At 45.9% G+C, this 23,035-nt stretch overlaps 1 protein-coding gene across 1 annotated transcript in view; it reads right to left on the reverse strand.

The window, feature by feature from the left end:
• Positions 1-23,035, reverse strand: part of KIFBP (kinesin family binding protein) — a 940,192-nt gene that overhangs the window by 118,297 nt on the left and 798,860 nt on the right. The window lies entirely within an intron of this gene.

A 23,035-nucleotide genomic window follows, 5' to 3' on the forward strand; every position in this document is an offset into this window, starting at 1 on the left:
AAAAAGTACAATTTTATTTTGTAATACATATATATATATATATATATATATATATATATATATATATATATATATATATAAATGTAATATTAATAAAAAAATATACAATATTTTTACAATACGATACGGGGAGAGTAGAATTTACTATTACAACTCTAATGAGTGCAACAGTAGGGAAAGCGTTGGATAGCGTAGGGGTAAAAATAACTATTCCCACACCAGTGAGTGCAACAGTAGGGAAAGCGCTGGATAGCGGGAGGGTAAAAATTACTATTCCCACTCCAGTGAGTGCAACAGTAGGGAAAGCGTTGGATAGGGGGAGGGTAAGAATAACTATTCCCACTCCAAAGAGTGCAACAGTAGAGAAAACATTGAATATCGTAGAGGTAAAAATTACTATTCCCACTCCAGAGAGTGAAACAGTAGGGAAAGCGTTGGATAGCGTAGGGGTAAATATTACTATTCCCACTCCACAGAGTGCAACAATAGGGAAAGCGTTGGATTGCGGAAGGGTAAAAATTACTATTCCCACTCCAGTGAGTGCAACAGTAGGGAAAACGTTGGATAGGGGGAGGGTAAAAATTACTATTCCCACTCCAGAGAGTGCAACAGTAGGGAAAGCGTTGGATAGCGTAGGGGTAAAAATTACTATTCCCACTCCAGTGAGTGCAACAGAAGGGAAAGCGTTGGATAACGTAGGGGTCAAATTTACTATTCCCACTCCAGTGAGTGCAACAGTAGGGAAAGCGTTGGATAGGGGGAGGGTAAAAATTACTATTCCGACTCCAGAGAGTGCAACAGTAGGGAAAGCGTTGGATAGCGTAGGGGTAAAAATTACTATTCCCACTCCAGTGAGTTAAACAGTAGGGAAAGTAATGATTTAATATATTAATAAAAATAAATTAAGTATCAATATCAATAAAACATTAATTACATTTAATTACCAATTTAATATTATGTAATAATTAATTAATTAGAAATACAAATATTAGTTATTAAAAATCAATTACCTATTCATAATTAACTAATTAATTTTCAATAACAAAAACGAAATATTAGTACAAATTAATACCACTTAATAATTAACAGTAAATTAATTATGAATACACGAAAAGTATTTTTAATATGCAATTAATTACAATTACATTACTTTCCACCCTATTCCCCTATAAACCCACAACCTGCTACAGAAAATAAATTAATACAATTATCATAATTATCAAAGAATTAATTAATAAAAACGAATTAACAATTAATACAAATTAATTACCTATTAAAAATGTATTAACAATAAATTAAAAATCAATACCAATAAATACATCAAAAATATTTACTTAATTACAATTAAATTACTTCCCACCCTATTCCCCTATAAACACACAACCCGCTATGGAAAACAAATTAATAACATTAACAATTATCAATTAATAAAAATTAATTAGCAATTAATAAAAATTAATTACCAATTAAAAAAGTAATTAGCAATACATTAAAAATAAATACCAATAAATAAATACAAATATTTAATTAATTACAATTAATTTACTCCCCACCCTATTCCCCTATATACCCACAACCCGCTACAGAACTAAAAAGCAAATTTAAATTAAAAATAATTTATAATTGTTAAAAAATGTATATTTAATTTAATATATTTAAATTACTTCCCACCCTATTCCCCTATAAACCCACAACCCGCTACAGACTTAAATTACGCAAAAATTAAATAACATAAAATTCATTACTTACAAAAAATTAAACATACATTACAAAAATAATATACACTTTTACACACATACTAACATACAAAACACTTTAAAAAATTCGATATTATTAAAAATTCGATATATTTTAATGCCTATGTTATATACTTCAATATTTTAAACTTTGATATTTTAAACTTCGATATTTTGACAATCGATATTACTTACCTTCAATTCGATATTTTTAACTATATTATGTCCATTCGATATTTTGTCCATTCTATATTTTTTATTCGATATTATGTCTATTCTATATTTTTACTTCGATATTATGTCTTAATACCATTCTAAAGAGAGTTTCATTGCACCAGATGATGAACAAGTTGCTTACCTTAGGTAAATATATTTCTGGTGGATGCTCTATCTAGTACAGATTCCTCACCTTGTGAATAACCCCATGGTGACTAGATCTGGAAACTTTCAGAGCAGTTCTGCACACCACTGGGTGGTGTTGAGCGGCTCTGCACTGACATAGTTGGTCTCAGACAGCCGCCTTGAAGGCAGGGGAAGATGCGGCAGGGTAGAAATCAATGGAATAACATTACCCTGCTGGACAATTTGTAGGAACCATTTGTCTTTTATGATGGCCTTCGAACCTTTGAGGAAATATCTTATTCTGCCTCCAAAAGAGTATCTGTCTGCCAACAAGGTCACAATAAAGAAGTTTTGCGGTTGTAGTTACTGGAGGGGCGGGGGACGGAGCCACATGTTGTCCCTGCTGTCCTGGTGTCTTAGAGCCACCGTTTCTGCTACGAAAGAGCTGTAAAAGCATGTTGTGTTGGAGGATCAATCTAGCGTCGACGGATGGGAAAACCTCTACTGCAGGAACGGAGGGGGCAAAACTGCCTTGAAGCAGAAAGGCCCAAGGAACGTGCGGTGGCTCTGCTATCCTTGAAATGATCTAAGACAGAGTCTGCTTTGCCATAAAAAAGTGAGAATCCTCAAAGCACATATCCATTAAAGATTTCTGGACGTCCCCAGTGAAGCCTGTAGACCTCATTCAGTCATGTGCTGGAGGGCTACACTGGTACTCGTGGCACAATTAGTCATGTCCAGTCTGGAGCGCAACACGACTTTGGCTGCATCGCGGCCGTCCCGAATCACCCGAGTAAGGGACATCTAAACGTTGTGCGGAAACAGCCTGTAGACTTGAGCCACTGTATTCCAAACGGCATGGGAGTGACGGCAGAGGAGACACGTGGCACGTACATATCTCAGAGCAAGGGTCGTAGATGAGGGAATTCTCTTGCCAAAAGTCTTTATCCTTTTAGACTCACAATCAGAAAGAGTGGTAAGGAAAGAATTTGTGTTGACTCTCCTGGTTGACACCTGTACCACCAGTTTTTATGGGGTTAAATTTTGTTTTGGAAGGCAGGATCACTAGGTGCAGGGCAATGGGAACAGGCAAACTGTACATTAACAGGCGGCCCTGACAGGACTTAGATCTGGTGTCCAAAAGGCTGTCGTCAGTAAGTGCCTCATTAAATGGTAAAAGCGGCTCAGTGGCAGCATGGTCAGGTTGTATAACTTGTCAATACATTTTTTTTCAGTTCCATGGTTGGAATTTGCAGATCTAGCACTTTAGTGATCCTATGCTTCATTATAACCAAAGAGGTGCTTTCATCTGTTGCAAGACCCAGGGATGACAAAAGGCCAATATCAGGGGAAGTGTCAAGACCACAGGCATCCTAAAGCTCTTGATACCAGTTGTCCGCATCATATTGGGATGTAACCATACCTGTCATCATGGTAATTGCCAGAATCCGTGCCAAATGGATTATGTGAAGTTTGGCCCCTAGCGCATGGTATAAACAAGGACTCTTACTCAGAAGGGTTGCCAACAGGTTGCCTTCCAGTCAGTGCTGGAATTCTGTCGAGGTCATGGTAGATTCAGTTCAAAGTCTGATAACGCAATAGGCTCCATATCAAGACCTAGCATCTATGCGAGTGGGATTGGTGCCATAAATGGAGCAGGAGTCGAGGTAGGCACTAGAGTCAGTGTTAAACCTCATACGGGTCGAAACAGCATATACAGCCCTGAAGGGAGGTTCCAGAAGAACTCTGAGGCCCGAAGGTTCATTAGAAGGAACCGGTAATATGCCAAAAATATGCAGCATGTCCTCCCAAAAAGCTTCCATTACCTGCAGTGTTGCCAACAGCCCTGAAAACCTAGAGTGTGTTGAAAACAGACTCAGAATCTGCTCCAATGGAGATCAGGAGCAAGATACCACAGGTAGTTCTTACCATATTAACTTCCCATAGCAAATGAGGGCACTGGCATAGTGGAAATCATTTCTGGCATTAGGGCACCCATCTTAAAATGCTAGTGCTGCCATATGGACGTTAATCCTTGACACCGGGAGCACCTGTGACAAAATGCTGGTGCTGCCACACTAGAGGTAAACCTTGGATTATGATAAATTCTTGGCAAGACACAGGCACTAGCATACTGGAGGCAATTGTTGGTGCAGGGGGTACAACAGTGTTATATTGGGGAGCAGGGAGCGGCAGACAGCCGTTTCAAAATGGTGGCCCTGACATACTGTGGTTTTAGAGGGTGATGGTGGCCTTGCACACTGGATAACATTTGGTAGAAAAGTTTGGTCAAAGACTAGGGAGTAGCCCAGATGCATGTCTGAAGTATAGTGACCAACTGACGTGTGCAAAATCAGGGTGGTTAGTGTACAAATTAAGGACAGAGGGTCAAAATTCAGGACAAAAATTCAGGACAGAAAGTCAAAATTCAGGACAAAACTCCTGGACAAAGGGTATGTTTTACAGACACATCAGAGGAAGTTGTGCGATAGTATAATAATAAGTAAATAGACAACCACTTAAGTACAAGTCAAAATAAGTTTTATATTTGGTTGAGGCAATCGTTTTTCGGTATGCGTGCAGCTTTGAGCAAAGGTGCAGGTCTTTTTGTAGTATTTCATATGATAATAATCTATTTATATGGTTACTGCACTGGGTTGTCCAGTCTGATATTTTGCTTACAACTCATTTTCATGAGCAGGCATGTTTGGTGAGAGAAGTGGTCAGGAAGATCTGCTCAGATAGACTGTTAATAGCATCTCATATCTGAATTCTATTGTGAGATGTAAAGCAGCACACATAGGGTAACTAAAAGCAGGATTGCTGTGATTAACCCACTACAATACATTATGGTGTTTCAGCAAGTGGAACTTAAAATATGGAATCTGACTTTGCTTATGGGGACTTAGCAGAAAGTTGCACAAGCTGACAGAAGCCACAAAGGTGCTTTCCCCTGCAACTTTCTTAAAGAAGGCACTGTTGCGTGGCACCGAGGACAGAATTTAAAGGGAGTTTGTTCCATCGACTGCGAGTCGAACAGGGGGCTAGGCCCGACAGCCCACCACGAGCTCTCCAATCAGAATAGGGTTTTTGTCAATAAACACAATATGCGGAGAATGGAATACGCGATAGGAAACAATACCGTCACGGGTGAGTGTTCTACACACAGAGGGAAAACGAAGGATCGGCGTCGAACCGGAGCGCATCGATTAACATCCAAACCCGATGACGGAAAAAACCAATCTGAAAATGGAGTCGATGACCATGCTGACTGAATCACTGACAGCAACGGCCCTAGCTATTCCGGGGCTGCCTGGCTCCACCTTGGGGACTCCCAGCAGGGACCATCCCAGAGGGAAAGCCAGGACGGGTTCCCCAGAGTTATACAGCGCCAGGAGACCTATGGACGGGTAACAGTGCGCTTTACAAGCTCAAATACATTTACATTTACATTTGTCGAGGAGCAAAATATCGACTTGGCAAAATATCGATGGCAAAATGTAGAATGCCAGGATATCGAATTCCTGTCTACAAACAGGTAAGTACAAAAATATTGAATCCAAAATATAGTTGTAAATAATATAGTTTGTGAATATATCAAATTTTTTAACTGTCTTAAAAGTAATGTAAAATAATAAAATAATTAATATAATTAAGTAAAACATACTTAAAAATACTTAAATAACCTTAAAATTAATAAATAATGTAATAAAACAAAGAAACATGCATTTTTATTTTTCTAATACATATACATTAACTTAATAATATTAAAAAACATTAAATAATTTTAGCGTAGGATAGTGGGAGGGTAAAATTTACTATTCCCACTCCAGTGAGTGCAACAGTAGGTAAAGTGTTGGATAGCTTAGGGGTAAAAATTACTATTCCCACTCCAGTGAGTTCAACAGTAGGGAAAGTGATTTAATATTTAAATAAAAATAAAATTATCAATACTAATAAAAAAATAATTAAAATTAATTACCCACTACAAAATGGGGGGGGGTTGAATGGTCCTCCAGTGCGCTACTATGTTCTGGACGGCGGCCCCCAGCGCTATCGCTATGAGCCCCCCTCTTCTGGACTTCAGGGGGTATATCGAGGCATTGGGGAGTCCAAGCAAAATATAAGCGGGGAATCTGGGAAGTTGGGTGTCCATGTGGGAGTCTACCTCATCGAGGATTGTGTTCCAATAGGGTTGTAAGCGGTCACAGCTCCATAATAAATGCTCTAGTGTGCCGAGTTCCCCGCATCCCCTCCAGCAGCGATCACTAATGCGGGGATCCCATCGGTGTAGGTGGTCCGGTGTGTGGTACCAGTAGGTGGCCACCTTGGTCAGTGTTTCTGTGAGACCAGTGTGATAGGCCGAGTGCCTAGCTCTATCATATATGCCCTCCCATTCCTTGTGTGTGTGTTGTCTCCCCAGGTCTCTCTCCCATCTGACCCTCCCTGCGTTGTAGGTGTATATGTTGGTGAGGAGGAGGTGTCGATACAGATCGGAGATCAGTTTTTTATCTGAGGTGCGCGTCAACAGCCACTTTTCATACGGGGTGAGGAAGCGCTGTGCGTTGGGTCTGATCGTCGGCTGTAAGGCCCAGTGACGGACCTGCAGGTAGGTTAGGCGGTCCGCCTCTGGTATGCCATAGTCCTCCTTCACCTTCTGAAAGGGAAGGATGCCGTTGAGATCGAACAGGTGTCCCAGTTCTCTACAGGGCGAACGTCTCCAGGCAACAAACGCCTTGGGGTCCAGTCCCAGGGAGAAGTCAGGGTTATCGAAAAGTGGGGTCATTGGGGAGGGAAATGAGGTGAGGTCGTGTTTGACCGCTACTCTGTCCCACATGTCTAGTACGGTGCTCGTGATCAGTGATGCATAGAGATTGGGGGGCCTGTGACATCGCGGTAGAAATTGAACCCCTTGAAGGGGTCTGCCCGCCACAGCCTGGTCTTGGAAGAGCCAGTGCTTGCCGGATTCCAGCTGGTACCACTCCACGAGGGTGCGGAGTTGCGTTGCTTGGTAGAATAGGGCGAGGTCAGGCACCCCCTCTCCGCCATTTGCGGGGGGAAGAATTGCGATCGCATGCTTGAAGCGCGGGTGGCGACCGTTCCAAATAAAGCGTGCCAGAACCGACTGCGTCCGCTGAAGCCAGCCTATGGGGGGGCGCAAAGGGAGGGTCTGAAACACATAGAGGATCTGTGGTAGCAGAGTCATTTTGACGGCCGCTATCCGTCCAAGCCCGGAGAACGAGTGTCGTTTCCACCGTCTGAGTTCGTCGCTAAGGCGCGAGCGGAGTTTGGTATAATTGGCTTCGGTAGTGGCCTGAATGGTAGGGGCCAGCAGAACTCCCAGATAAGGAATAGTAGTGTCAGACCATTGCAGGTCGAACTCACTCTTGGCCTCCGCCAGCGTGTCTGGTGACAGGGATATGTTCAGTGCCTCAGATTTCTCTAGATTGATTTTAAAACCCGAGGCTAGTGCGAAGGTATGAAGCTCGATAAAGAGCGCCCGGAGGGATTGCATCAGGTCTGTCAGGGACAGCAGGATGTCGTCCGCATAGAGGCTGATCTTGTGCACATCCCCACCGGAGGGAATGCCCTTGATGAGGTTATGGTGCCGGATCCGCTGCGCCAACGGCTCCATGTAGAGGGCAAACAGGATTGGGGAGAGCGGGCACCCTTGCCTGGTGCCTCTGCTAATTGGAAAGCACGGGGAGGTATGCCCATTGACCCGGACTGTGGCGTTAGGCTGGCGGTAGCAGTTCATTATGCGGTTATAGAGCGTCTCCCCCATCCCAACCCGCTTCAGCACCAGCTCCAGATATGGCCAGTGCACTCTGTCGAATGCTTTTTCGGCATCGATAGTCAGCAACAAGCAGTCCGGCTGCGTCCGCGACCCGGCCTCAATGAGGTGGAGGACTCGTTTCGTATTGTCGCTGGTCTGTCTCTGGGGGATGAAGCCTGTCTGGTCAGGTTCCACTAGCTGCTGCATATAGGGTGCCAATCGATTCGCGAGGATGCCCGTATAGAGTTTGAGGTCAACGTTTAAAAGGGAGATCAGCCTGTAGGAGCTACACCGGGTGGAGTCACGGCCGGGTTTAGGTATAATCGATATTGCCGCTTCCAGCAGATCCGCGGGAATGGCACCGGGCTGGTCGAATGTATTGAAGAGGTCCCGCAATAACGGGGCCACCTGGTGGCATAGAGTTTTATAAAAGGCCGCCGAATAGCCATCAGGGCCCGGCGATTTCCCCAGTTTGAGGCGGGATATAGCCGAGATCACCTCCTCTAGCCCAATGGGTCTATCAAGGAACTCCGCTTGCGCCTCGTTCAAGGTCGGCAGCGGCGCTCCACCTAGGTAAGCTTGGCCCGTTTGCGTGCCAAGCGAGTCTGCAGCACATAAGTCGCTGTAAAAGTCCCCGAAGGTAGCGGCGATGTCAGTGTCGTCAGTGACAAGGTCACCCCGACTAGAACTGACGGTGCGAACGCCCTGTCTTTGGCGTTGGCTCTCCCAATTTGCTCGCCAGGAGTATCCCGCAGCGACCCCCCCCAGTGTAATACACGTGCCGTAGGTGTAAGGCTGCGTATTCGGCCACATCTTGGTCCAGGGCCGCCAGCATCTTTCTCTCCGTACAAAGTTGGCGCCATGCTCGGGCCGCCCCGGTGGGCTGATGCATCTGCTCCAGCTCCGCCACACGTTGAGTGAGTTCCGCCCGTTTCTGGGCACGATCTCGATTGTTGGCTGTGGCGATGGAGATGAATTCCCCGCGAAGGACCGTCTTGAGAGCGGCCCACTGGGTGGCCTTGGTTGTGTCTGTGTTGGCATTAGGAGTAAGAAACTGGGCGATGGCGGTCTTGATCCGCTCCATTACAGCAGGGCTCTGGAGCAGGGTGTCTCTCAGGCGCCAGTGTCGCTGCGGGCCAGGTTTGGGTGGGAGAAGAAAGGAGGCCAGCACCGGAGAGTGATCGGACAGAGAGGCCGGGAGGCTGTCGACATCCTTTACGCGGAGCATCAGTTGTGAGGCGCAGAGAAACTAGACAAGTCTCGCATAAGACTTGTGGGCGGCTGAATAGTAGGTATATGCTGTGGTTTGAGGGTGGAGGTGCCTCCATAAGTCAACAAGGCCCAGGCCGGAGAGGTGAGTGTGGCCCATCCCAGAAAGTGCTCCGACTTGACCACTACGTTGGACTGAACGATCTGCTGTGTTATGGAAGACCAGGTTGAGATGGCCTCCTAGAAGCAAGTGTGGTTGTGCATTAGCTGTGGCCGATTCTAGTGCAGTGTGTAGGAATTTCTCCTGCCCTTCATTGGGTGCATATATAGAGCCCACTAAGAGTGTGTGCCCGGCAATGAGAAAGCGGTGGATCAGTAACCTGCCTTTTATCTCCGCTTCCTTCTGCATAACCCGCCCCTCGAAGGACTTGGAAACTATGGTCGCCACCCCACCACCTTCTTAGTCGCCGATGAGAAAAACTGCAAAGGGAAGGACCGCGACCGAAGTCGGTATTGATCTTTGGGTAGTAAATGCGTCTCCTGTAGGAGGCAAATATCTGCAGCGGAGAGCTCCAGGAGGGAAAGTATCGCCGGACGTTTGATAGGGTTGTTAAGGCCCCTCACATTAAGAGAGAGGATAGTCAATGGGCGTGACATCCTAAGTAGTTAGCCGGGACGGCACCGCGCTGCGCTCGATGTGTGGTGTACAAAGAAAATCTGGCAAACCCCCCCGTGGACAAGGAGGACCCCCCTTCCCTTCCCCCCTCCTGAAACACAACACCCCCCCACCCCCACCCCCACCCCTGGATCCCTCCCTAACCCCAACCACCATTCCCCCCCAGAACTCCCGAAACCCCCCAATAGTCAAAATAGCCCTGAGCCGGTCAGGTCGTTGTACAGGCCCCCGGAATGAAGTGGTGACGGGTAACGTGGCACTGGCGATCCCAGCGGCCTCCCGTCCGGCCCCATTCAAGCCCTTACAATATCAATGCTAATAGAAGAAGAAGACCCCCCTCCCCTTCCACTGCGCATGAGGAAGAGACTCAATCTTGTGTTGCAGTATCCTTGGACACCTCCTCGATGGCTGCTGCCTTCTCCTGTGCCACTGTCTCCGGGTCCGGCCTACAGGCCAGTCTGGACGCTCGTCGACGTCGCACTTTCTGCCAGCTCTCCCCCGAGGAGCGGGGGGGTTCTCTCCTGCGAGGGGTTGTCTGCATCCTCTCTGGCCCTCGAGGACTCCTCCAACTCTATCCCCAGCAGGGCGCACGCGTCCGTCAGGGATCGGAACTGATGAAGTGGGCCGTTCCATTTGAAAACCAGGCGGAAGGGGTGACCCCAAGAGTAAGGGACCCCCTTCTCGTGGAGGAACGAGGTGACCACCTTGAATGTTCTCCTTTTTTGCAAAGTAATAGCGGAAAGGTCTTGATACAGCGCAGTCTGAAGGTCTCGATAGCGCAGAGGTTGTTTCCGGCGCGCTTCTTGCATTATCCTCTCCTTCAGTGGGAAATCCGGCAGGAACGCCAAAATGTCCGGTGGAGGGGCGGGCGCCCTTCTTGCTAATCCCACTCTGTGTGCCCTGTCGATGCGTATCACAAAGTCTTCCCCTTCACCCAAAACGTCCCAAAACAGGCCATGCAAGAACTGGGTGATGTCGCCCCCCTCCGCTTTGGACGGTACACCTCGGACGCGTATGTTATTCCTCCGGGAGCGATTTTCTAAGTCCTCCGCGTGGGCCTGTAGGTCGAGCTGCTGTTCCTGCAGGCGCAGCACCTCCTGCTGTAATTGTTCCACTTCCTCACTCCGCGCTTGGTCGACCTCTTCGACAGCGGCCACCCTTTCTCCAAGTCCATTGACGTCGTGGCGAAGCTCCCGATACTCTCCCGGCATTTCCTGTTTTAGGGTCTGGAAGTCTTCCCGTAGGAAGTTGAACAGGGATTCCAGGAACACCCTGGTGATCGGGGCCCCCTCATCTTCTCGCTTCACAGAGTCCGCGGTCGCTGCCGGGCCCAAGGGGCTCTTGGTCCCTTTAGGAGCTCCCTTCGTCAACATGTCGGTGATGGTGCGTCCTCCCTTGCGTGATCCCCCTGACATGGCGGGGCCCGCCGGATAAGCGCCTCCCGGGGCTCTCTTCTGTGGCTCAAGGTTGCCTCCCGCCGGTTCTACCGCCAACTCTCTGCAGCGGTACCTTCAGGTGGGGGGGTCAGTCGGACTATGCAATGGCGGTCGCCCAGTTCCCGGGCTCAAGGGGGCCATCCCAGTCCAGTTTCAGACAGCTCTCCACTGGGTGCTCGAGGAGTTCGCCTGCGCCACACTCCAGGCGTCACGTGTCTCGGGGGCCCCTTCCCGAAGGCCGCCTCCCGCTCACCAACCAGGGCTATAAAGAGGGGTCCCCCCCACACAGGTCTCGAGGGCCGAGGCACAATCTATGGGCAGGCCGGCCGTCGGCGCAGGTCTCTCACTGCCATTTCAGGGGTGTCTCAAGTCTCTCCTAGGTCGCCAGGTAAGATGGAAGCCACCGCAGGGACCCCACTCTGTGCAAGGGCAGGCCTTACCACCGCAAGCGTCCCGCACTACGTGCAGTTCTCGGGCCCCAGCGCTCAGGCACCGTCTGCCATCAGGTCTCTGCACTCACCCGGCTTGTTAGGCGCCTCTGCCGCAGTAGGCCTCCAGTCCCCGGCCTCGATTTTCACTGCGCCCGCCGGGCCTCAAATCGGCTACGCCCGCTTTCGCTGCTCCTGCGACGTACCTCGCCTACTCCCTCTGTGTCGCGCACCAGGGGGGGTCTCCCGGAGCCTCCCGCCGGCGGCCCTGGGGCAAAGATCACTCCGCTCGCCCCGGCTTCACTGAGAGTAGGCCTCCGCGCCGGGACATCGATTTTGGTGCTCCCCGGGTGTGTGCGTTCGCTGCCCCAGGGAGCTTCTCTCCTCGGCGACTGCTGTGCGCTTCTCCAGTGGGGGGCCCTCGATGACCGGGCCGCCGCCCACCGCTCACTTCACGCGGCCCAGCCTGCACCCTCCAGCCCTGGCAGGCCGCAGCCCAGGGACACACAGCTCGTGGTCCGCGGCCGCGCCGCTGCGGCTGGATTTCCGATTTTAAGTGTCGCCGCGGCTCCGGCCGTGCAGTCGAGGGGCGCACTGTGGTTTCTGTGCCGGGGGCCCCACTGCGGGTGTCGGAGGGGGGTCTAGTGCTGCTAATCAGGCATTTTACCGGGGCCGGGTCGGGAGCCTCTTCAGCACACGTCCGCTGCGGTCGCCATCTTGGCCATGCCCCCCCCAGTCCTTCTCTTTAGAGTAACTTTGGTGGTAATGTGTTCAGTTTTAGGATGGATATCGGTTTCTGTTTCGGGTCCGGTTTATCGAGTGGATCGTTGAAACATTGTTTTTAGGTGATTTCGGTGCATCGGCCTGTTTTGGTGCTGAACTTTTCTGTGTAGACGGCTTCAGGCTTAGTGTTTTAGGATCTGAAGTGGTTTTCGGTGCCAGGTTTGGACTTCGATCCCGTAGGCTTTGGCTCAGTGCCTGATTTGGAATGGGGCTTTTCGGAGCCAGAAGGCTTTTTGGTAAGCTTCGGTGCCAAGCCTGAAGGAGGGGTGGTGGAAGCTTGGTCTCAGTGCCGACAGTGGTTTGAGGGTGCAGGTTGGTCCGGAACCTTCTTTTTAGGTTGACATGGTAGTTAGGGCGATATAGGGAATGTACTTACAGTACATTGTCCATGCCAGTTGTCTTCATCCTGGTCGGAGCCGTCTTCGGAAAGGGAGATCTGTTCCTGTTCCTCCTCGACTCCGATAGCGTCGCTGGGTTCATCAGATTCAGGTCCAAAGAGGTATGGGATGGAGCCTGTGTGTTGGCCATGCATGTCGCGTCGTCGAGCTCGACAGTCGTGAAGAGTCTTCTTGGAGCAGAAAGCTTGGCACACATCGCGGTCCTGTTCACTGTGTTCTGGTGACAAACACAGATTACACACTTCGTGTGAGCCGGTGTGCGGGTATTTTGCGTGGCACCGAGGACAGAATTTAAAGGGAGTTTGTTCCATCGACTGCGAGTCGAACAGGGGGCTAGGCCCGACGGCCCACCACGAGCTCTCCAATCGAAATAGGGTTTTTGTCAATAAACACAATATGCGGAGAATGGAATACGCGATAGGAAACAATACCGTCAAGGGTGAGTGTTCTACACACAGAGGGAAAACGAAGGATCGGCGTCGAACCGGAGCGCATCGATTAAAATCCAAACCCGATGACAGAAAAAACCAATCTGAAAATGGAGTCGATGACCATGCTGACTGAATCACTGACAGCAACGGCCCCAGCAATTCCGGGGCTGCCTGGCTCCACCTTGGGGACTCCCAGCAGGGACCATCCCACAGGGAAAGCCAGGACGGGTTCCCCAGAGTTATACAGCGCCAGGAGACCTATGGACGGGTAGCAGTGCGCTTTACAAGCTCAAATACATTTACATTTATCGAGGAGCAAAATATCGACCTGGCAAAATATCGATGGCAAAATGTAGAATGGCAGAATATCGAATTCCTGTCTACAAATACGTAAGTACAAAAATATTGAATCCAAAATATAGTTGTAGATAATATAGTTTGTGAATATATCAAATTTTTTAACTGTCTTAAAAGTAATGTAAAATAATAAAATAATTAATATAATTAAGTAAAACATACTTAAAAATACTTAAATAACCTTAAAATGAATAAATAATGTAATAAAACATATAAACATGCATTTTTATTTTTATAATACATATACATTAACTTAATAATATTAAAAAACATTAAATAATTTTAGCGTAGGATAGCGGGAGGGTAAAATGTACTATTCCCACTCCAGTGAGTGCAACAGTAGGGAAAGTGTTGGATAACTTAGGGGTAAAAATTACTATTTCCACTCCAGTGAGTTCAACAGTAGGGAAAGTGATTTAATATTTAAATAAAAATAAAATTATCAATACTAATAAAAAAATAATTAAAATTAATTACCCACTACAAAATATGAATTAATTATAAATACCAATAAATAGTATTTATTAAAAATTCATTACCTAATATTAATTAAATTAATTTTCAATACCAAAAATAATAAGTATTAAAAAAACAATTAATTAATTAACAGTAAATTAAGTATCAATGCACAAAAATAATTGCAATAATGAATAGATTACAATTAAATTACTTTCCACCCTATTCCCGTATAAACCCACAACCCCTCCGAATATTTCATTAATACAATTAACATAATTATCAATTAATCAATAAAAATTGATTGCCAATTAATACAAATTAATTACCAATTAATACAAATTAATTACGAATATTTAATTAACAATAAAATAATTATCAATACCAATAAATTAAAATAAATAATTACTTAATTACAATTAAATTACTTCCCAACCTACTCCCCTATAAATCCACAACCCGCTACAGAACTAAAATGCAAAATTAAATTAAAAATAATTAATAATTCCTAAAAAATAATATTTAATTTACTATAATTAAATTACTTCCCACCCTATTCCCCTATAAACCCACAACCCGCCACGGAATTAAATTACGCAAAAATTAAAACACATACAATTCACTACTTTAAAAAAATTAAAACATACATTACAAAAATATGACATACTTTTAACACATATACTAACACTTAAAACACTATAAAATAATTCGATATTTTTAACTATTTTATGACTGTCGATATTACTAACTTTTATATTATGAAAATCGATATTTCTTACCTGAATTTCAATATTCTGTACCACTATATTTTTGCAAGTCGATATTCTGCCCATTCTATATAAAAAACTCGATATTCTGTCCAGTCAATATTTTTTTTTGCAATATTGTGTGAAGTCACCATGCTCACTATCACCGAAAGGAGGAGTCACCTACCTCGTGACTAGGAAGACTTCTTCAAAGAAAAACAAACTGCAAACATCCGGGCACAACACTAGATGGCGATCTGTGCACAGCATGTGATCTACAGCTCACATGCCTCGAGCATGAGAATTATTAACATGCTCTATCCTACGAATTAGGCATAATTCTGGCATTTACAAACTTCATATTACGAGTGCAACACAAATGAGGCAATTGTTGTTTATCTCAATTTTTTACCTCTTTATTATTTTGATGTTCAGTGTTTATCATATGATTGGGTAATTATCATGAGCATTAATTAACTTGGCTACAATCTAGAGTTACTTTCAAACGATACCAGATTATGGTATAATTGTCGAACTTCAAAATGGCCAGCACAGTATTTGCCTACATATAAGACATGCATGTCTTTTGTTTATTTTAATGATTTCACATGTTATAAGATATGGTTAAATACAAACAGCCACCCATTCATGAGCAAGGCATCTGGAACGACAAAACACATTGAGGGTTATCATCCATCTGCTGGACTTGTATATGTTCTTCACGCAATAAACCATTTATTGCACACTCCTGTGAGTGCGCTTTTGTTCTCTGCAATAAGTTGAACCAGAGGAGTGCTTTAATGATATATATATATATATTACCAACTGGCGGTCGCCAGTAGGTAGTTATAGTTCGGACCTATTTTTCATAGGAAATCCGCAACATTCTATTTGGAAAAACGTTGGCGCCGGTTGACGAATTTTCGCCAAATTTTCAAAACTAGTAGGGCGCTCCGGTCCGCTCCTATCCTGAAAGTCTCAAGGTGATTTTTGAAGCGGGGGCCGAGAAAAAAGGCGGGTCCCAAAACGTGTTTTCCCCATGCAATTTTCCATAGGAACCGTTCATCGCGGCTACAGCCTGAACTGCTGAATGGAATGACACCAAATTTGGCACAGAGGTAGTACTTGGTTCAGACTCTTGCCTTTTGCTTAAATGGTGTAAATCCGTTCAGTAGTTCCTGAGAAAAACACAATTAAAAGTACATATATATCTATTGCCATGCAGGATCCACGCACCCTGCCGAGCACGAGCTGCATGCTAATTGGCTGTCAACACTCCAAATCAGGAAGTGTTGGCAGCCATCTTGTTATGTTATGTTATGTTAGTATGTATTTGTAGAGCGCACGTTCACCCTTGGGTTTCCTGGCGCTGTGTACCGCTGGGGAACCCGTCCTGGCTTTCCCTGTGAGATGATCCCTATTGGGCATCCCCAAGGTGAAGCCAGGCATCCCCGGCAGCGAGGGGGCCGTTGTGGAGATTAAGCAAGCTATTGCCCAGAGTTGCAGCGTGAGACCCATGGTTAGAGAGGCACCGAGGCGAGATTTATCGAACCCGCTGACATTGGTCCCGTACCCTGCCACGTCGGGAATTGAACCCTGGTACCAGGCCGACCTCTGCTTCTGGGTCTGCCGCCTCTAACCGGTGAGCCACACTTCTCCACCTCCACCTCCACTTCTCCATCTTGTGCCTCAGTAGAACCGAGGCACAAGAAACCTAATAAAAAAAATACGCAAAACGCAAAAAGGGGGCAGGGTAGAAACACCCTGACCCCCTAGGCCTGCTCAAGGGGTCCCACAGGGTCCCCCAAGGCTCCAAAAAGTATTTATTTTTCAAGATCAGCAAATCCTGCCGATAAAAAAAAAAACAAAGCGCTGACTTTCGCGCTTCTTTGGTAATTGGCCCCCCAACCCCGGGGACCGCCACCCCCAGGGCTTTTTTTAATTATGTGCGGGGGGCTCACAGGCCCCCCCAGTCCTGGGGACCGCCACCCCCGGGGCTTTTAAAAAAGAATGGCGGGGTTCACGGCCCTCTGCAGCCCTGGGGACCGCCACCCCGGGGCTTCTTAAAAAAAAATATCCTGTGTGGGGGGCTCAAGCCCCTCACATGCCCCGGGGACCGCCACCTCTTCGGGACTCTAAATATGTAAATTGAGGGGTCTGTGATGGACCCCGTCAGCCCGGAGACCACCACCCCCCCGGGCTTTGAAAAAGGTGGGAGGGGGCCCTAGAGGGCCCTGGGGACCGTCACCCCCCAGGGCCGGTTCCTGCAGTATCCCGGGGTGCCCACCCCAGGGACACTGTACTTTGCTATGGCAGGGCGGGAGCCGCGAGGCTCCCACCCTGCCATAGCAAACTTGGTTTGCATTTTGAAAGAGAGAGCAAGGAAACTTGCTCTCTCTTTTAAAATGCAAACCAAATAGTTTTTCCACATGGAGAGCAGCATGTTACCTGCTCCCCATGTGGAAAAGCAATGGGAGCCGGCTGGGACCGTGGGGGGATTGGGACCCCCCCCATGGTCTCCAACGAGAGGCCAGGCCCTGGGGGATGGGGTCCCTGGGGCCCTAAGTGGCCAGGTAGGGGGGCAATGTGGCCCCCCTACCCAAAGTAAAATTATTATTTTTTTTATTAAAAAAAGGGCCGGCCCAGGGGGATGGGGTCCCCGGGGCTGATTAAGGCCTTGGGTTTGGGGGGCCACGAGACCCCCTTCCAATTTTTTTTATTTTTTTTACATTAAAAAAGGGGTCAGGCCCTGGGGGATGGGGCCCCCAGGGCCAAAAAAATAGGAAAAGAATGGGGGCCACACAGCTCCCCTTCTTAAAAAATGAGAAAAAAAAAAGAATTGCATCGCGCTGAGGCCCCGCCCCCTCACTGCAGCACTATGCATGAGATGTCATCAGTGATGTCACTGACCATGTCCTGAATGATGTATTATGTCATCAAGCAGTGGAATGCGGGCGCGCGAGTTGTACTTAGTACAACTAACTTTAACGGAGGAATTTCAATGGTTTTGTACGAGTGAAATTTCCAGTTAACTGTAACACCCCTAAAACCTATGGTTTGTTCAGTGAATTTCTAAGGTTTTTTAAATGCTAATTCCTAACTATAACATGTCTGAAACCTATGGTTTTTTCAGTGAAAATATATATATATCTATATATATATATATATATATATATATTCACTGAAAAAACCATAGGTTATAGACCATATATAGTTAGGAATTAGCATTTAAAAAACCTTATTTTACTCACACAAAACCATTGAAATTCCATATATAGTTAGTTGCACTAACTATATATCGCGCACCCGCAATCCACTGCTGATCATGTCACATATTACATCATTCATGACATGGTCAGTGACATCACTGATGACATCACTGATGACATCTCAAATGACATCACTGATGACATCTCAAATGACATCACTGATGACTACATCCAGTGACTGTATAAGTCTGTAAAGTTAAAATATGTCTTACATATTGAAGAATTAGTGGATGTATAAGTGTCTGGACGAAGGATTTAGTAGGTGCATGACTGAATGTATGAGTGAGTGATTAAATGTGTCTCACTGAGTGCATGGGTTAGTGACTAAACTGTCTTAATTTGTGCATCATTATGTCTGTTGTTCTGTAAACTACTGCATGTGTTGATCAGTAGCTATATGATTAACTATATGGGTTATTGATTGATTGTCCAAGTATTTGTATGGGAGACTGAGTGTGTGTGTGGCTGGCTGGGAGGTGTGTGACTCTGTGCAGATCAATGTGTACTTGTATCAATGATTGTATAAGAAAGTAAGTATGTGTTACTATATGTTTGAAAATGTAAGGTGCTCTATGTTTAACTGTATAGACAAGAAAATGGAAGTGTGATTGATTCTTTACAGGACTGACTAGGTGTGTGAGTAACTCCATGGATGAGTGGCAGAGTGTGAGTGTCTGTATAGGTGTATGAGTGCATATGATAGTGTTGTAAAGATGAGTGATTGTATGTATGAATGATTGTATGGGTGAATGAGTGAATGTGTGTGTAGACGTAGGAATCAGTGAGTACGTATGTAGTAACTAGTATTGGTGTGTCAATGGTTTCAAAAATTATACTCTGTATTTAACACTGGGTGAAACAGAGGTTATATTAAAATGTGAGGAGATGCATTGTATTGTCACATGAATGATATCATCAGTGATGTGGTCATTGATGTCAAATGAGATGTCATCAGTGATGTCATCAGTGATGTCATTTGAGATGTCATCAGTGATGTCATCAGTGATGTCACTGACCATGTCATGAATGATGTAATATGTGACATGATCAGCAGTGGATTGCGGGTGCGCGATATATAGTTAGTGCAACTAACTATATATGGAATTTCAATGGTTTTGTGTGAGTAAAATAAGGTTTTTTAAATGCTAATTCCTAACTATATATGGTCTATAACCTATGGTTTTTTCAGTGAATTTTCAAGGTTTTGTAAATGCTAATTCCTAACTATATATGGTCTATAACCTATGGTTTTTTCTGTGAATTTCAATGGTTTTTTAATAGCAAATATCATAAGCTGTCGAATGTCAAGTACGTGGTAAGTGAAAACATTTTCGTGTTTATGCACACTGATCTGCTTTGAATGGTGCCCCCCCCCCCTCATTTCTATTAGGAGTACTCTCTCTTTGCAGATAGTGAAAGGTAGTTAACGCAGGCCTTTGCCCCCGTTGTAATCCGTCGTGCCTGCTTCTCTCTCCATTTGATTGATTGTTATCCAAGTATTTACTGTTTTAGAATTAGTTCTCTTTGGTTCATTCTCTATTTACAAACAAACACAGAGTCGCAATACTCTGTTTAGTCTTTGCAGATAACGAAAAATCGTGTAAAAAAAAAGAAAAGGAATCGAGCAAAATCAGTAGGCCACTAATGGGATCTCTTTTTGACCTCGCTAAAATAGAAACATTAGGAACAACCCCTCATGACAAATACAAAACTAGTGAGATGAACTGAACTCCACACAATGATGGCTGCAAAACAGCTCGGCTCCGCCACCCACCCCGCCCAAAATAACGATAAAGAGCGGCTGCCATGATTGGTTGCGGAATGGCCACAACGGAGCTACGAAATGGTGCTGCTCTCATGCTAACCCCAGCTTCGGTCTGAAACATCCAGAAACACTGTAGACTACCAATTCGATCAGTTCCGGTAGCGCCCCAATGTAACCCGGTAGAGAAGAACTAGCCCTCCCCTCTTTGACTGATGGTTCTTGTTGCCTGTCCCTTCTGTTGTCATTTAACAGAACTATTTAGCCTGCTGAAAGGGGTTGTGTTTCGACCGCTGGTTGGTGGAGACATTTTGACTATATTCTGGACCTGCGTTGTCGCGTAATGCGTCATATGACGCGCCGCGTTAGCGCATCCGGAAGTCATCCGGGGCGCGCAGCGCGTAACGTAAGCATAACAAGTCATGTGACATGTTAATAAAACTTTTCATTGGTTCATTTTACTTTTCTTATTCTAATGATGAAAGCCTTGGTCATATCACCTAAAAATTACGCTTTTAATTACTTCCGAACATTATTTTCTCTTAAATATATGTTATAATGTTCCAGGCTAATGTACTTTCCCGGAAATTTTACAACTGTCCTGCAAGTAAAATATATTCTTTTTTCGAGAAAAAGAGCGTTTCTTCGTCCCATGACGGAGCCGTTGAGCAAAAGAGGGTCGACCTGCTGTCTTAGTCGCCGATACGCCTGAATATGAGATTCTTATCGATCACTTTATGTTGCAGGAATAGAAAACACAACAGCCCTTGACCATTTATCTTTACTGCGTTCCTTCGTATTATACCTTTTACCCTTCATGTAATTGGTCTGCTTTATTTCACTTGCCTTTTAATGATTCTAAAACAGTGACTATTATTAAAAACTTTACCAATGTATACACTACTACCATGTTTTCTTTTAAAAACCTTTATTGTGAAAATTTCATTATACAAATACGAGCCTATAACCACGTGGGCCTGCCACGGAGCAAACTGTAATCGTATATGATGAATAGACATTTACACTGTAGAGGAACGTAACGGGCGGGCCATTAGGTTGCAAAAACTAAGGTGTCTAACAGTTACGGAATCGGTGGACGTACATTTTATAATTAAAATACGACAGGGCCAGTTACAATAAAATTATCTAGATATACATTTGCGGGCAAGTACCATGGGTGACGTTAATTCGAATTTTCAACAGTACAGTAATCAATAACACATCAGAACTTAATATCAATAGGGATGTCGAAATATTCAATCAATTCTCGTCCCCGCCCGCCATGTGCTTCAAAACTGCATACGTATCTCGTGATTTCAAGGTTCTGCAACCAGTACACAACAAGGAGTTACGAGTCCCATTTATTCCGGCGCCATTTTGGGCGAGGACGGGCAGGTCCAGGATATAGTCAAAATGTCTCTACCAACCATCGACTATGATGATGTTCATATGCTGTATTTATTAGAGTAACACTCATCTGCCCACATGAAATTAATTTACCACAATCTAAACATGTCATTTTAATCTTTCCAAAGTTCTTCTAAATATTTGGGACCGTTTCCCTTGCCTCTGAAGCTCTCAGTGCCACTTCTTTGATGAATGTACTAGCAGGTCAGGGGTTCTCCTCCAAATCTCTCTTTTATGCAGCACTATAATTAATTGGTGCCACCTCTCCATATGACGATGCATGGTATAGTTACCACAACTATATTTTTTTTCGGTTCCTCTGGAGAGTTCATCGTGGCAGATGAAGCGTGTAACATACCGGGCATTTACCTTTTTTTGCATGTACAGGAAAGGAAAAAAAAAATCGAGCGTCCGAGTTCTAAGGTGTCCCAGGGCCATTTTAGTGGACCAGGCCCAAATCCAAAGAACAGGCCGCCATTTTGAGAGTCCTCTTGCAGCCGCCTGTCGCATCAAGAGCGGCCGAAACTCAGGTGAATGGCAACTGAAACGGTAAAGGGGCGCCCCACTACATTTCAGCATTGTAGGATGACCACACCAGTACAGCAACTTGCTAGACATCACCTCGGTGCCATCCGGATCTCGGCGCCCCACTGCAGATGAAGTGCCTCTCAACTATAAACCACCACGGTGACATCCGGATCTTGGCGCGTTGTGCTGCCTTCGGCCTATTCGCACATCGGTCCGCTACTGACGCCATCTCACAGGCTAATGGGGTGACCCACGCCGAGTTTCAGCATTGTAGGATGACCACACCAACTTGCTAGACATCACCTCGGTGCCATCCGAATCTTGGCATCTCAACGCCTAGTGGTATCTTCCATACAGAAAATATTGTTACGCTGCCTTTGGCCCCATTCGCACATCAGTCCGCAACTTAGACATCACCTCGATGCCATCCGGATCTTGGCATCTCAGCGCCTTGTGGTGTCAGTCAGAAAATATTGTTGCGCTGCCTTTGGCCCCATTCGCACATCAGTCCGCTACTGACACCATCTCACAGGCCAATAGGGCGCCCCACGCCGACTTTTACCATTGTACGATGGCCACACCAGTGGCACAACTTGCTAGACATCACCTCGGTGCCATCCGAATCTTGGCATCTCAACGCCTAGTGGTATCTTCCATACAGAAAATCTTGTTACGCTACCTTTGGCCCCATTCGCACATCGGTCCGCAACTTAGACATCACCTCGGTGCCATCCGGATCTTGGCATCTCAGCGCCTTGTGGTGTATTCTCTTCAGAAAATATTGTTGAGCTGCCTTTGGCCCCATTCGCACATCGGTCCGCAACTTACACATCACCTCGGTGCCATCCGGATCTTGGCATCTCAGCGCCTTGTGGTGTCTTCTACTCCGAAAATATAGTAGAAAATATTGTTGCGCTGCCTTTGGCCCCATTCACACATCAGTCCGCTACTGACACCATCTCACAGGCCAACAGGGCGCCCCACGCCGACTTTTACCATTGTACGATGGCCACACCAGTGCCACAACTTGCTAGACACCACCTCGGTGCCATCCGGATCTTGGCATCTCAGCGCCTTGTGGTGTCTTCAAATCAGAAAATATTGTTGCGCTGCCTTTGGCCCCATTCGCACATCGGTCCGCTACTGACGCCATCTCACAGGCCAACGGGGCGCCCCACGCCGACTTTCAGCATTGTAGGATGGCCACACCAGTGCGGCAACTTACTAGACACCACCTCGGTGCCATCCGGATCTTGGCGCGTTGTGCTGCCTTCGGCCTATTCGCACATCGGTCC

The sequence above is a fragment of the Lissotriton helveticus genome, chromosome 5_1 (assembly GCF_964261635.1).
Source record: "Lissotriton helveticus chromosome 5_1, aLisHel1.1, whole genome shotgun sequence".
NCBI lineage: Eukaryota > Metazoa > Chordata > Amphibia > Caudata > Salamandridae > Lissotriton > Lissotriton helveticus.